General features: G+C 42.6%; 1 protein-coding gene across 1 annotated transcript in view; it reads left to right on the top strand.

The window, feature by feature from the left end:
• Window positions 1–16,723, top strand: part of T265_00143 (hypothetical protein) — a gene marked incomplete at both ends in the record, with an annotated part of 71,414 nt that overhangs the window by 49,155 nt on the left and 5,536 nt on the right. The gene's annotated exons all lie outside the window — the stretch shown is intronic.

Here is a 16,723-nt window from a genome sequence, read left to right as displayed (position 1 = left end):
CCACTCTAAGTACGCGGTGCGTTGTTGTCGAAGGGGACTTTGGTGGTCGACGAAAAGTTGGAATTTTCTTTCTTAAATGACTTGCTCTCAGTGGCTTTGACTACACAATGCCGTTTACTGGCTTCCATGATAGGGCAGTTTTAATGCTCTGACATAACCTAAACACCCGTGGGATTGAAAAATATAAGGCCCAAAAGAGCAAATAAGTTGTTCTATGGTATCCTCTCTATTATTTCATTTTTATATGACACGATGTAATATGTATATAATATAATATGCAACACAATAACAAGATGTACATCACAAAAACATTTGTTACACTTTTGAGGCCGTGGGGAACTAGTCACCATAAAGACAACCATACTTCGCAAGTTCGTGTGCTTCTTAAAGACAACAACTCTATTTCCAACGTACTGTTTTTAGACTGTTCGTTACTTTATAACAAGCTCTGTTGGTCGGGACCATCAAATTCCGTTGATGACAATTACGCAATAATTTACAACCTGCCTGGTAGCGATAGCCATTTTAACGAACCAAAAACCGAAACTTTTTTTTATACAAAATGCACCTAGGTCTCTGATGAGTACAGGGCGCTATTGTGTACTGTAGCCGTGGGCTCATTGCCAAAGGACCTAACTGATTGTAGAACTTTTCAACCGTTCTTAGTACCTACCAGATCCAGTAATTATATCTACCAAGTTGAGAAAAATTTTCTCGAAGACAGTCAATCCTGGTCAGTCACTGCAGCACCAAACTTTTACAGATGCTACCAAAAGCAGGGATGCTTCAGAAAATGCTGATTTTGAACCACATATAGGTTTCACTTACTCCAAAACAAAGGCAGTGCACAGAAAAAAGCTCTCTTTCCTAATTTGCCTGCTCAATTAGGGCTATTTTGCTATCCTGTGAAAGTGTTATGATAAATCCTGACGATTGTCGGCAATTTCGCTTAGTTAGTCATTGATGCTAGTAATTTTACCGGGTGTATAAGGTGAAGGCATCCCTGTGAGTCATATTCGGAATCCGATCGCACCTTCCTAGCTTGATAATTATCATATCCTCCGCAAGAATTGGGAACTAATCGGATAAAACTTTCTCACGAGTCAAATGATTGTCTGGACCCATCAGTGGCCGGACACCAGGATTTTCGACCCGACAAGAACCACGGCCTTGATAGATTTATGAAGTTCCCTGCTACCTTGTTACGTGCTTCCAAGACACGACCGAACAGTACTCAACCTTTCAACCCCGAAACTGTATGCCACTTGGGGCACTTCAACACACAAATCAGTCATAGTTGGATTTCCGTTAGGACTTTAGGTTTTCCACGTCGTCGTCCTAAAAAAACATATAGAGATATTTTCTAAAAAATCCCGCAATGTGGAAGGGACTTAGTTCAAGCAATATATTCAACGAACATAAACGTAGCGTTCGAACGCATCACAAGCTTCTCGCAACGAATCGATGCATGGATAGATTTTACGGAATTCTTCCCAGACATGGCAATCATTGATGCATGCGACTGGGTAGAGTTTTCACTAAATTGACCATACATGACCTGTGGATGATAATTACCTGCTTGTACGAAGGCCAGACGCAAAATGTCCACCAGGAATCATCATTCTCGCAACAAGAAGACAAACTTGACATTCGAAAAAAGGTTGGAGTGAATTGAAGAAATGTCTAACCCCGAGAGTAGCAGTGGTGGTAAACTCTTTCAAAGCAGTGGGTGCCTTTTGGAAATTAGCCCTATTCAGTGGTGTTATTCAGAATGTCGACTTTAGAAGGCAAAGTCAAAATCAACTGAACTACCATCTTCTATTTTTGTACGAATCTCCAAGCCTCGTTGTCCAGATTTGATTCCCCAGACAAACAACTTACAGTGACGAGCTCCCACTGAAGCAAAGAATACGTTTGTGTGTATATCTCTGCATGTTATTTTAGCTCTATAATTCGTGTCGTGGCTAACCAATGGGTCTGTTTTAAGTAAAACGTATTGGCACTTGTGTTTTGATCAAGTTATGTCACTGAGAGATGTTTCCTAAACCACCTGTAGGAACCGTACCCATGATGTTTCTTTCAGTTTTGGATTAATGTTTGTTTTCTTCGGAATTTTCTACAATTCACTCATTCAGATAGAATTGCAGGATTCTGACAGTAGAATAGGTGATTACCCAGGACCCATACTGCTCATGCACACAGATGCCATAAAAAATAACCATTTGTATTCTCATGAAGGAGCCTACCCAGACTGATGTGGAAAATTCATCGACACCCCATGGCCGGTTTCGCTCTTGCCCTACGGGCTCATCAGGCAGACACAGTTTTCGAGATTACGGCAACCCTATTTTCTAATTGAGCCCAAACTGCATAAAACTCTACAAATACAGGTTTTTCACATGGGACCCACATAGATCCAAGCTGTGCAGCATATTCAGTCGAAGGATATAATAAAAAAGAGATTCATCCGGGATTACTGGGTGTGTCCCAATAAAACCAAATCGGTATGCAAATGAGTGCACTCGTCGGATAACCACACGTACTTTATCAACAGCCTCCAGCTGACACAATACATGAGCGACCGCTGCCAGTTGTGTAGCCAGGCAAATGACGATCGATCTGACGATGGGACCTATACTTTCGAGCATGATATTATTCGGACTACCAAGGCCATCTGGACTTAGTATCTCACCACACCATATGTCCTTGGAATAAATTACAGAGTATCGTGCTATTTTTGCGCTTCATTAGAAGCGCATGGTGTGGGTATCCCACTTTTGGATGCAAATTGCGACCGATGCACTCATCAGTATTTTCAGAAAATCTGGTGTGCAGGAAGTCTGTCGAATGATCATAGTTGCACCGAAAACCACGAACAGCATTCTTATGGTAGAAAGAAACTGCCTGTCTGCAAGTATATTTACGCAATGACTAAGGGTGCTCCAGGGAGAGTTTTCCACAGGGTGACAAAGCTCATTTCTATGGTTTCTATTCCACTTGCGTACCCACATTCAATGAAAAATGTTTGTTTGAGTGGAAGACAATGATTATGTTTGAATATGGACGAGAATGCTTACATAGCCTTATTAGGAATCTTTCTTGTGTGCGCCCTTCAGATAACTAGAACCTCTTGGATCAGTAAGTCATTTGAAAGAAAGATTTGGAGGCTTTTTAGATCCGGATTTTCTCACACCGGTAGTGTGTAGACAAGAGCAACCTGTTCTTGGGGAGGGTTTTTCCTCTAGCTAATGTAAGACTGGAGCCGTACGCGGAGTCTGGCATTTACTGACCAGTTTTGCTGATTTATCCTTAGTTTTTTGTACATTATGTGAATTGTCACCTAATCCCCAGTGAAAAAAAGGTTTATGCAAACTGGAAAGCTAAGAAGAAGTCCCCACGAAAACTGTCCTCAGACAAAATAAATTTGACGCGGCTTTTTTTTGTTTAGCTGTTCCATATATTGTCTGAGATAAGAAGAAAATATTTTTTTCTTGAAGGAGCATACTGCTATCCGACAGTTCACAACCGGTTCCGCGCTTCATAAGGCTCACCAAACAGGTGCACTACTCGAGTTCTTGTCTATTTTTTTGGTCTGACATAATGTGGCATGCTTGCTCGATGGAGCACTCTAATCACCAATCTACTGTAAGCTCCTTGAAAGTTCCTGACTGGTGTCGTCTTTCTTGGGGCTCATCAGTGGACGATCATCGCAACGGCTGAAACTCCGTGCAGTGCATTCGTTTGAAGAATATCGTAGACGAGAAATTCAGTTGTGATTTCAGTTGCGTTTCCCGTCAAATCCGAATAAGTGCGAATTAGTGTGTCTCGTCGAGAAACCAGCTTCTTGGAAATCACTCAGATTTAGCTAACCATCTACGACAGATACTTTAAGTCCAAAGCACTGCGGTTGGTAACAAGGGACTCTGATTCCTTACTCTTTCTTTATCTACAGATATTAAGCGAGTAACAACGGTCCCACTTAATATCACCCCTCAATTCAAGGAACCCAGGTTGAAATAAGAGCAAGTGGCTCAGAATGAAAAATTTTCTATCAAAGAGTTTGTTGGTTTAAAAAAGGTCTTAAAACGGTCAGTTTGATCTTATTATCCCAAGGAATATTAAGGTTTATGTTTTTGATGATTTTCATGGTGTCGAAAGGACAAGAATATGAATGAATATTCTGATCGCGTGTGTTTCGACGTACTTATCGGCAGATTGGGTTTGTCTAAAACTGGGATACCAGTGATAGCATTCATCGAAGGAAACTACTGCTAGGGCGAAGTGATGAAATATCTTAGACTTATTTATCCTATGATACTCTCGTTACTCGCCATTTGGTGTCCGTGTAAGCTCGGATAGAAGATCAAGTCCATAATAGCGAAAGAAAGGTTTGAGTTCGACGAGATGGTGCTCCAGATCAGTGATTTCAGTTAGCTGGTTATTTGTATTATGCGCTGGCAGATGCGGGTTGAGGGCATGGACTTCTGCGGTTGGTCCGGAGGGTCGCAATTTTTTCCATAAAAGATCTCCGGGTCGCACAACTCAAACGCCACACCGTGCCCACGCCTGAAGAACTTGAACGTCAACGCGTCAAGATGGCCAAATGCAGACGCTTTCAATGGATGATTGAAGCGGGGCTCCTCGTCCACGTTGAGACAATCCCGTCGGTAAGGTTGACTGGTCGCGTGAGAAGACCATGACAAGGCCTGTCCAGTGTCGGCCAAGCCATGGTGGGTGGTCTGTACATAGCATGGCGGCTACGTATCGGCTTGGCAACTCCAACAGAAATCGGCTAACATCCTCACGGTGCTGGTTAGGTGGACGACGAGGCAGGTAACACAATCGACATGCTTGTGGGTGTCTCAAATCGCGGCCGACGCAGCCATAGTCTATGTCGGAGCCGACGATACTGCATCTATTGATGCGCATTCCACCTCTACGATACGTACAAATCATTTTTGCACCGTTACACTCCTGATCATGAATCGCTGACGAGTTATGTTTCAAATACGAGAACAGCAGAAGTTTAGTTGCGCTAATGTTTGCATCTCACTCGAATTCCAGTTACACTGGCGGATGGATAAGTCATATTCGTTTAAGGTGCTGTTAGAATAAACACCAGATGTGTTGTAGCGAAACGGTTGGATAGGTTTCTTGGCAAATAATCCAGGCTGATGTTAGAAGGATGGGACGGTTCGTGTCACAACGTACCATTTCGAGCGCTCTTATCCATGGCAGTACCCAGGTTTGGACTAGGTCTATGTTTACAAAATAAGCTGAACAAGACGTTGTGTTTTCACCGGTCAAGAAGACTGGATTTCATACTGCGTGACTTTCAGTCAGAGTTTCCATTAAGAAAACCTGGTATTCTTTTATAGGTTCCCTTATTTGTTAAACTATTCATGCGACTTCGTGTTGCGCAGGCAAAGAACCAAACCCAGCCGATTCACCAATGTTTGAATGTTTCTGTTCAGTGTGTGTGCATTTAGGACCTAGTGTGGTCGATAGCCTCACCCTCTCGAAACCAACCAACCTCACAAACAATTAGCTCAACCGTGGTCGTTGACTTGTTCGCTGAGCTGGGCAATTTGATTGTAAACGGTTCCAATCGAGGTGAGGTGACATCATCAGTGCGTTATTTGGGAGCGTAGTAGTGCGTAGCGGTGGATTAGTTGTTGTGGTGTTTAATGAGAGATATGTAACGACATGACTTGAACCCGTCCCAAATTTCCGATATGGCAATCTTGGTATTCTGGTGTAACCTGGCATCGTTTGTCAACAGGGTGGAATATGTTATTCTGTGGTCCGAAAACTAGTGCAAAAAATCCGTCAAATTTCCAGATAGTTCCACTGTAAATGTGGTTGTTGATGCATGTCCATGGGGTGCATACTGTTTAGCATTACGCTATTGGAAATTCATCCGAACATAGCTTCCGAATTTCTTATCTACTTTGTCCGTAGGAATGCATTGTTCGCGTTGTCCAATCCGCCAGTGCGTCGGCATCATGCCAGAAATCGCACATCGTGCTTTTTCCGTACATGGCCGCGTTGCAATGACAATGTCATTGACCAAACACGCAGGCTTGTTGTCACCGCAACCGCGCCATCGATGCAGTATCAGCATGGACCTAGTAACTCAGTGACTGATAGAACCGGACTGTCTTGGGGGCTGTGCTATCAGTGGCTTTCAGGGCGTCAACTCCAGCCGCAGCTATGGCTGCATCAGGAGCGTTGTGAGACAACACACACGGGTCGACCGTGTTACTTGTGTCTCGCCATCCACCTAGCCAGCACAGTGAGTGAGATCTTCGGGTTTGTTCGGGTTGCCAAGCTGACAGGCAGTTGCCATGCTATTCACTGATCACTCGTTATGGTTTGACCGAAATTCTACAGGCCCTGTGGCGGTCGCCTTCATGCGGTTGGTTGACCCATGTGCCTGTGCGAATATGGGCGCAATTCCATGCTTTAATGCGTGCATGGAAGACTGCGCTATTCCGTTGTGACCTATTGACTTCCGGATTCTTCAGGGACTTGCACAATGCGTCGTTTCGGTTGTGCGCCTTGGTGATTTTTCCGAGAAAAACGGGTGACTTTTTCGGTCTAACCATAAGTATTCAATAAGCATTCAGTAACACGCATCAAAGGTGACTAGGCGTCTCTTTAGAAAATTCAACAGTAGAAAGTAACTGTTCACCAGCTTGTAGAAACTTTGCATCTCAGCGTTACCGTGTCAGGCCTGTATGATCACCGATCAGGTACTTCCTGGCTTTACCCTCCAGGTACGCCATTCGAGGTACGAAGGTTTTTACAAATCGCGCGTAGTGTAAGTCACCCTACATTTCGATCTGCTTTATTCAAGACACTTCTTGGAAAGCAACCTATATATGGAGTTCTCTAGCTTCTGTGTGGTAAACTGTGATGTGCCATTCCGAGGAGTCTTTTAGGAAGTGTTTATGACCCAGAGATGATATATTGTTCCCTCGAACCCAGAGATTTACAGTTGAAATAGTCCTTCGACAGTAGCTGCTATATCATTTTAGAAGCTGTTTTTAGGAAAGCGCGATCTAGGTATGAGGACTGGAGTTTGTTTTCCTTCCGAGCTTCTTAAATGTATCTACTGTTCCTCGATGCCAGTACTGATAAGGTGTATGGGGCTTACAAACAATACTCATTCCGTCTGCGTGCCTATCTCTGATGCTAGACGAACTGAGGTTCATGTAAGAGTCATGCTATATTGTACCTGCCTTCAATCAATCTCCTACGGTGTCGCTTTCATATTGGGCAACCGTGATGACAGCGCACTTAGTGCACTGAACGTATCGTCTTTTTAGTCTCCCTTTGTAAAGATAACTCTGCGAACCTAAGTTAATGTATCTACGAACATATGCATTATTCTAATAGTAAGAGACCAACTCTGAGGATAACTAAAACAATCTTTAGACAATACAATGGGGCACAAATTCTTGTTGTGGTAGATGACGGAACACCCTGCACTGATGCACGAGGCAGTATCGAATTAGACATGCTTGCTTGAGTAAACGGCGGAAAAATAGCCATGAGGAGCAAATAATCTGCGGACCATTGAAAAAACTTACAAGTAGTTACTGACGAATTAGCTCAACGGTCGTCATTCAGTTCCAGAGGTAGTTTACATTTTGATACGTTCATTACGCATTTCGTTGGTTAGCGATGTAGGTGATATAGGAACTTAAGACTGGAACCGAGGAAGATTAACGTTTGTTCTGGTATACTTCACATCTCGCACTGCTGGCAGATTAAAACAGTGTCACAGGAAGTGATGCATTACTGCACCACTCAAGGTCAAAGGGAGAGCCAATGTGTAATGCTGTAATCAGTAGAATAAAGCTGACGGCTGGAATCCACCACAAATAACCATTGTACTTGGTGAACAGCTGGTGGATAGTGTTGAAGTCCACGATATACTTCACTGTTGATCGGTTAGACCATGGGTTCCCAGCCGATCAGGCTTTCAATCCATCCCTCAGTGTCCGCGCTTGTGTGACAGAGCTTTACGTGGTCTCACTATATCTCTTTTTTATTTCAGCCTTTTCATTTTTCCACATAATGCAGTGGTTCTGGAGGAATATAAAATTTAGGTTGAGTACAATATTCTCGGATTTGCCATAAATGCGCCCTTAATAGTTTAAGTCCTCTTCATCGAGACAGGGTGTAGGTAGCCGCAGTTGTCAAACAATGGACAGCAGATTTCAAATTACAAAGCATTCATAAAATTACATTTGAGCCTCTAAACAATCCCCTTTCGGAGAAGTTAAAAATCCTTTGGTGTGAGGAACACTGGTTTCCTCATTAAGATTTTATTAATACTCCACATTCAAGGCAATAAAATGACCATGGCATCAGTTTCATCAGTATTGTAGCCGGAATAACTGTACCCGTTCTGCTGCATATTTCGCTCTGAACAGACCTAGATTTACGACTCTCGATTTGTGAGGAATGTCAGATTCCCAGAATACCCAAAACCTACTGAGACCATCAAACTCTACTAAACGCCGATCAGACAGCTTTGGATCAGGGTCAGACAGTGCCCTTAAAAATACAGCGTGAGGCCGTCATACTTGCACGCACTCACTTGTTAGCAATAAAGCTGTTGTCTTCCTTGTCGGCGAATCTTTTTCCAGCACTAAACAATGAAGCGGGTTATCTTCTGGAATGGACTGCGTGAACCAAGCATTTACTTCGTGCCGATTTTGGCAAATCTATCCAAACTAGAGTGATATACGGTAAGATGTTCGGTTGACTCAAAACTGATCACTTGTTGGGTTTTATCTAGCAGCCAAGCATTTACTTCGTGCCGATTTTGGCACATCTATTCAAACTACAGTGATCTACGGGAAGATGTTCGGTTGACTCAGAACTTTGTTGGGTTTTATCCAGCAAGAGCGATTCTCTCTTGAATACAATCAAAAATTGCCATAATATTCCCCAGCAAAACAATGACGATTCAGACGATTGATCTGTCATCAAGCCAACAAAGGAGGCCTTGAAGACCCAGATTTAGCTTGGTTCACCAATCACGCGCTCTCAAATCTGACAACGCTCACCGCTGTGAGTAAGAAAATCAAAAGAATCGGATAATGTTCTCGTTCTTTGTAAAGTTTTCACACACCCACTTGTAAATGAACGGATCCAGCAGATTCAATCACGTAGATATCGAAGTATTCCGTTGTAGGGAATTTCCTCGCCTAGAGGTTCGACTGTTTATGAGACTCGCTGTGTTCTTTTCTCTGTTTACTTACTCTTTGTGATTGTTTAGTGAGAAGCGATGAGAAACAGTTTTCCACTTTTTCACACTAAGCCATAACCTAATTGGAAATTTATTCTCACCAAAATATACTCATAATTTAGTAGATGAAAAACAAACGGTGTTGCTTCTGTATATGGTCGGTTGCTTACATATTTATATGATTGCTTACAACGGAATAGCGGACCACCGTTTATATCCTGCAGCTGTATAAGTTGGACGCAAACATCGCACAGAAATCACAGTGAAAAAAATTTGGACCACAGAGCTGGGGGTGATTCAGCCGGTTTCATCCCACACATACACACACACACACCAAGGTATTCCGTCATATGACCTGAAATGTTCTGCCGTTCATGCTGTATGTCAGTCAACAGTGACAGTTATGTGGACAGAGATAATGGCTAAACATGTTCCGAAACAGGAGCGAGAACGAGATGACGATAAGAAGACAAGCATCGAGTTTTCAATAAAAGTTTCATCATGCGCATTGATTCGGGTGATTTTGAAAGAAAAGGATCACTGGGGAATCATAGGCAGCGCACATCCGATACATTGTTAAAGGAGTTGAAATCGTGACTTCCCACCTATGAGGTTGAATACACTACCACTCGGCCATAAGTCACCGGTCAGCAATAGGTTTACCAGCATGAGGACAGAATATATCTAGACATTTGCTGTGTACCTTTGTTAGTTAGTTCTAAGGTACATTTCTTCCCGTAAATGAAGCCAATCTATGGTGAAAAACCAAGCATCCTTATTATGGATTATGAGCAGCAAACATCTCACGAAGCTCGTGCGCAACCTTTCGGTCAGTAGTTGAACACTCCACTGTCTGGACAAGATGAAATCACCTGTGGAAATTACCAAATCTCCTCAGACTACCGTCAGTTTATATGTAGATCGGAGAAGGCATAATTTCAACTGATCAAAACTCCCATCTGAGGAGTCATCACTCGCGTAGCTAGTCAACGCTTTAACACGTGATGTGGTTTCTGTAACTGAAACATGTGTGGAGCTGTGTCCTGTCTAAGCGAAAGCCAAAGTCATTGCCGATCAGCCGCTTGCGGTCAAACGGTCAAGTGCTCAACCACTGGTTGGTAGGTCGAAGGTTCGAAATTTGAGCCTCATGAAATTCGCACTGATCATGATTCTGATACAGTATCATGCTCAAGCATAAGCCAATTGCTGTTGATGAGTCACTCTAGGATAACTGGCCGAAAAGTTGCCGGATCGAACTGCCCTGCAGATGAATGCGATATGCACTGTTGATAATTCACAAGGGTGCAACAACAGTACAGCACTTCCTGGTTTTCGATTTCCCCTCCATGCCGAAAGGAAAACCCCGTTTACTACAAGCTGGTCTCTCGGAGCCCAGCACCATTTATGTCAAGATGCCTGATCCTTGGTTACCTTCACCCATGCCAATCCGAATATCAGATGCAGCCCAATTTACGACACACTGAGCTCTGTTCTGAAGCACTAATTTTCCCTTCTCTGAATGTCTTCAAATATCCTGTTTGTGTTTGTTATCATTCTGTGGATGTTGCTGTGAATGAGAAACTGAAGCAGAGTTTAACATTCCGTCAGGCTTGCCCTCTCACGAAATGCCCAGGTGACCAGTACCTTTAATTCTCCAAAAGCATGAGATTGTCACACCCGTGAGTTCTGACGCTCGTCAAAAGTCACGCTTCTTTCAGTTCGTTACTTATTGGGACAGCGTACTTGCACTCACAGTCCAAATGGCTGAGCGTGAAAATGGTTTCTGGATGCCCAATAAGTCACCGCTTGAAAAGTTCTCTCTTCGAAGTGCAGCTAGATGTCGGGTTTCGAAAGTTGTAGTACGCTTTTAATTGCAACAAAATTTGCAGACATTTAATTAGTTATTTACCCTCGTATTATCGGAACCAGTATGGTATTCACTCGACCAAACCATATGTGCTACAGTAGATCGAGGCCAGAGCAGACATTATATGGTACAGTAGTTCACCTAAGGTCTTCATAACAATTCAAAAAAAACTTAGTCTAGAGCTTTGGGACGTAAATTTGGATGATAGACTCACCTAGTGGTCCAAATGTGCCTAAGTTCACAAGGCACACTGTTAGTTGTAAGACATACAGCTGCCTGTAATACTTAGAGACCATTGTATGCCTGCCAGAGATATCGGATGGTTGGCGGGGCTGCGTACCTATAAACTGTGGGCCTACTCGTGCTTGACTGCTGTTATTCGCCGCTTACACAGTTCAAGCGAACTTGTCGACATCCTGTTTTGTCTGTGTGTGGTAACTAGTGCCTACAAGCACCGGAAGGTCACGTGGCAGTAGCACAACCAATCGGGTTAGGAGTGCACATCAATTATGCAGTATTCGTCAAGCGTTTTGAACAAAGGAAGCATGTTCGATCAAACTGACTCGACTAAGTTCGTGCAACCGCACCGCCCTAGCTGTCTGAAAGATCCTGATTACATTTTTATGATTATGATGTTATTCTGGCAATTCAGGTTTTGTGGTTCACTTCAGAAAAGGGTGAAGGAAAGCCACTTGTTAAAGGCATATGGAATACGATCGTGTTGAACTACACACGATGACCTACAAACAATGATGAGAAATACATGTAAATGGTTTGTACTTTCGATAGCGCGTTCACAACCCTGTTTGGAAGATGAGTAAGACTTTGAGCCTAATCACCAACACGGTTAACTCATCGCTTCTAATCTGATCCAGAATGATAATGGGTATCCTTTCATTTTGTTCATAGCCACACCACTCTCGTTTGAACGACCGTGTTCCTGTTGTGGCGTAATTATTCCGGTGAGTCCACACCAAAGAGAAGCACTGGACTCGAGTTTCGCTCTTATTAGAGCTCATCAGCAGTGCATATCCAATGGCCGTGCCGGGATTTGAACCCCGGACATCTGACATGCGAGGCGAGCGTGTAAGCACCACTCCACCAACGCGTTGGACGCATCTGAATTATCACGTCTGAACAGGCGAACGTGTTCACACTTGAGCGATGTGATTGGTGTACCCGACTCATCGAACGACGACCCAGTAACTGTCCTGGTTGTGACGATCGATTGACCCTTTTATTCTACTATTCTTTTTATTTATTTTTTGCTTCTTTATTTTATTCTTTTATTCTTATTCCTTTTATTCTGTTACCCGTTTGATCGACGAATCGCCGCAGCAAACATAGAGTCAATCTTGATCTACGCACTATTGACCGGTCTCAGAATTTATTCTTTATCTTTTCTTTCCTCAAGCTCAGGAACAGTGAGCCACCGTTTATCTTATGCGTATCGTGTTTATTGAGATTTTGTGGTTGTGCTGGAAAGTGATCAACACACGTATCTCCATAGTGGTCCAGACGATCAGAGGGCACTCCAAACAGGTAGTGGTAATTCTGAAAATATAACTGCTTAATTTCGATAAAGTTTAGGTTTGTCTTCAGCTAATGATAACCACTATCTATGAAGCTTTTCAGGGTATCCAACAATGACATTGGGAGTCGTAAGCCGTTTTTTTTCTTGAGACCTAACCTAGAAAAATGTTAATGAAAATTTGTTTTCGGGTCGATTTTAGGGGAAAGCTATTATTGGACCACCGTCTCATTAGTGTACTCCATTATAAACCGACCGATATTAACGCTTCGTGAAACTTGACTATAAGTAACTGCCCCATATTGAATAGGCTTTACGGAAATTCTATAATGTTGGTCGCATTTCTAAGTCTTTTAGTAAATCAAGGTTGATCTCATCTAGAAAGAACTATTTTATTGGGAACCGACTTCACCAGAGAACGAAGTTCTGTTCCACCAAATTTCAGACTAAATAGTGTTCATTCAAACTGATGTGATGTACTGATGACGTACTTGAAATCAACTGAAAGGTTATTTTTGTTAAATAATAATGATATACTTAGCGACAGTGAAAAAATTTACAAACACCCTGACAACACTCTTTGGATCGAATGCAGAACTTTCCTGGGGGAATACAATTGACACAAGTGCCTCGGAAAAGCGCACGGAGTTCACATGCGGTGCTTCCACAACAACGTTGATTGAAAGGTAGTTTCCGACACACCTCACCCAAGGCTTTGCATGATGTGTTGTGGTCTTCTTGAACAACTGAACAATCTACGGTAGAAAGAACAGACAATAACTTTAGTCTGGGTGGTTGATTCACTGTGCTCATGTATCCTTAGAAATGACCGATAAGGTCACAACAGTAAGTACTGTAAAATTGGTACTTCAACAACATGTGACTTGTACATGAAAGTTAATTCAACGGGTTAATGACGACAGTTATTTGAGATGGTCTAATTGAGATGGACCGATACTGATTACATTAATATCCCATGTTAGAGACACCACTTTGGTGCCCAACTCTTACATGCTGGAGAGATTCCTGCTGGTCATAATTAATTCCTAAAAAAATAAAATTCTCGACGAGATAACAGCTAATGGAAGATCATGCTATGGGTTGCTTTTGTCGTCCGAATTATCCAGGCATGATCTTCTTGCTGCGACATGGTATTAAAAACCGGTTGTCCAACCGTTCAGATAGATTCCACAGCTGGGTCTGCGGTAGACATCACCGAGATACGACACTTGAGCCGGCTGGCCACGGGAGACAGGAGACTGACCTTAGAGACGCGTTTTGTTGTCATGGGCGAGACTCTATGACTGTTTTGTTTGAGGTATCCATAAATTCTGTATAAATGAAAGGACTGCGCCTTCCACAAACCCTCATTATAAAATGCAATCAGCACTCCGCTCTAAGTAGCTTAAAGGTGGGTTACCTAATAATGGAGACCATGTGGATACCTGCAGTGAATATTGTGCAATATGATAACTACGTAGGTGCGGCTAACTGATCACTGTCCAGTCAGCACGATTTCAAGGGTAAGCTGGTTTAAATTCACAAGCTTCAGTTGGTAGTAACAGGAATAGGCCTAAGGAAAGCAGTCCTAAAATTGAGGAAATTGCATCCAAGAAAAATGACCTGAATCCATCCGAGCAGGGTAGTGAAATTTCAGCCAAGGCTTTACAACAAGTGATGATATTTCCACTTTGTTCTTTTTGGCAGGGAAGTTAAGTGGGTTAGATGATCTAAATATGGTATATAGTATATGGAAGAATTTAAAGGTCTCGAAATTTTGTGGCCCATTCCACCAGCGTTAAACTGGAAACGTTCTAATTTTTTAAGATACATCATCCTGGCAGTTGCTCGTAAAATTGTGAATAACTTTCAGTTGATGTGCAGATAAATCCTGAAACACTGTTGTTCGCTGGTTTCCTAGCACTGTTTGCAGCACCCAGTCGGGCCACGTTGGGTTACACGCAAAACACCAAAATCCAAACCTTTCAACTGGAGGCTTATCGACAAATGTGTTACTATGAATACAATAATAAAATGATAAAATTGTACAAATCTCAGATTGTAGTATTAAGTCGACTTCTATACACCCAGCTAGCAAATGCTAGTTTCAAACATGCTTCTGTATAAATAGACAGGAAACATCAGGCAAACCCAAAGTTTACATCAACTCAAGGAAAGTGAGGGGAGTTAAACTAGACGTGCAATGACAAGGTTTACTTTCGGGTGAAAACAAGAAAGCCGGGATAGGCGGAAGGCCATGTTCAACCCGTGTGAAGAAACCCTCCATGACCTATCACCAAAGAAGTTGTTTCTCGGTGTGCTAAGAAGAAGTTTCGCCCTTTAATGCACTGTGCACACACATTCCTCTTTTCAGCCCATCTACTCAGTAAAAAGTCTGGATTCTTTTGTTGAATCAGCATTGATTGAAGCACTGGCGTGATGGGAAGCGTTTTTCCCACTTACTATTAATAGGACAACGAAAACACTTTACTATTAGTTCAGCCGTACTTCCAAACCACACAAAACCCTTTATTGTACCAATGTCTTTTATTTTAAATTCCATTTCATTTTTTCATGTGCGTTCACAGCAAACGGGCCCACTGTCCACTGAAAACGGATACAGTGCACTCGTGAGTCCATGAAATTCGGTTTTCTACCCACTCTGTTCCGGATGCTTTCGAGTCAATCATGGTTCGAACACAAAAGCCTTAGGAGCACTTTCCGGATGAGCCTGACGTTCAGAAGTGAACTGAAATACCAGTTTCATATTCGAATTGCTCGTTGTCTACCTCCGGGCAGATCGGAAAACCATTGGCAGATGTATTGATGGGCAGTGTTTCGCCCTTGACACGAAGGCATTGTCAGGCCAGATGACTAGGTCACGAGGTTGGTGATGTTTGGAGGTAGTAGGAGAATCAGTCAGCAAGATGTATCGCTACTAGCAAGCTAAATGGGTATTAAGTGTCAGCTAGGGACGAGTTGTAATAATTTTCAATCCTATGCAACCTCCACCTTGTAGGTTCGTACATAATTTGAGCGGGATCTCTCGAATTTTAATTATCAAGACGGTTCATTAAATTCATAGTCAATCGTATTTTCTTACAATCCATCTGTTGCTGATTCGGGCATCTTTGTAGATACGTATGAGATCTCTATTCACCAATGATAACTAAGGTTACGTGCTATCTTCTAATGGAGGCAATCAGTATTGTCATTTCTCACGATGAAAGTACAGATCATAAACCACGTGCTTACCATAAAAAATTACACTACAGCCGTGATGAAGAAGCATTGCTCTGACGACCTGTGTATGTCAAATACAGATCGAGGACAACTGTCGATTGGATCACTCATCTGATACCCAGATGAATTACACCTACGAGTTGTTACTAAAATACTGTTGATGCCTGTAGCTCCCTCCTGACATCTCATTCACCAGAACTTTCTTCCTCGTAATGGGAGTACAGAAACCGTAATCCAACTTTTCAGAGCGTAAAATGCCAAATTTTTCCATACAGTTGCACCAAAAACGACTGCATAATCCACGACACACTTGTATTTTATTGTGAGTGACTGGCATCAGAAGTGGACTAGCTTGCCAACAGTCGTCAAACCACTGAATTCCTCTACCTAGTAGGAAGGCAACAGACGGTTTGCGCTTGGCCGATGTGGTTATTCACGCAAGTCATCGGCTGTGATATAGACCCGACGGAATAATATCACCTACGAAACAAATCAGAAACGAATTCCGAATTATCTGCAGCGCTTACATGATATCTGTGTTACATGGTGGAAAAGGAGTACACTGTATTACATATCTTCAGTTGGCTGCAGCCAGTGGCTACTTACTGATCTCATTCCAATGGAAGCTGCTCCTAAAAAGGTTCAGAGAACCGGAGAGAAGTCTTGCTTCGGATAGATTGGATTAAAATCATTGTGCCGACTTATGGCGTTAGGATGGCGAGATGCACTTACGCAAGCGTGCCTGATGCTAATCTACATTTCGTCCAACCACTTGATACGACATGGAATATATCCCGTCAGTAATCAAACCTTACAT

Source organism: Opisthorchis viverrini, assembly GCF_000715545.1.
Source record: "Opisthorchis viverrini unplaced genomic scaffold opera_v5_1, whole genome shotgun sequence".
Taxonomy (NCBI): domain Eukaryota; kingdom Metazoa; phylum Platyhelminthes; class Trematoda; order Opisthorchiida; family Opisthorchiidae; genus Opisthorchis; species Opisthorchis viverrini.
This window is presented reverse-complemented; position numbering and strand designations above follow the sequence as displayed.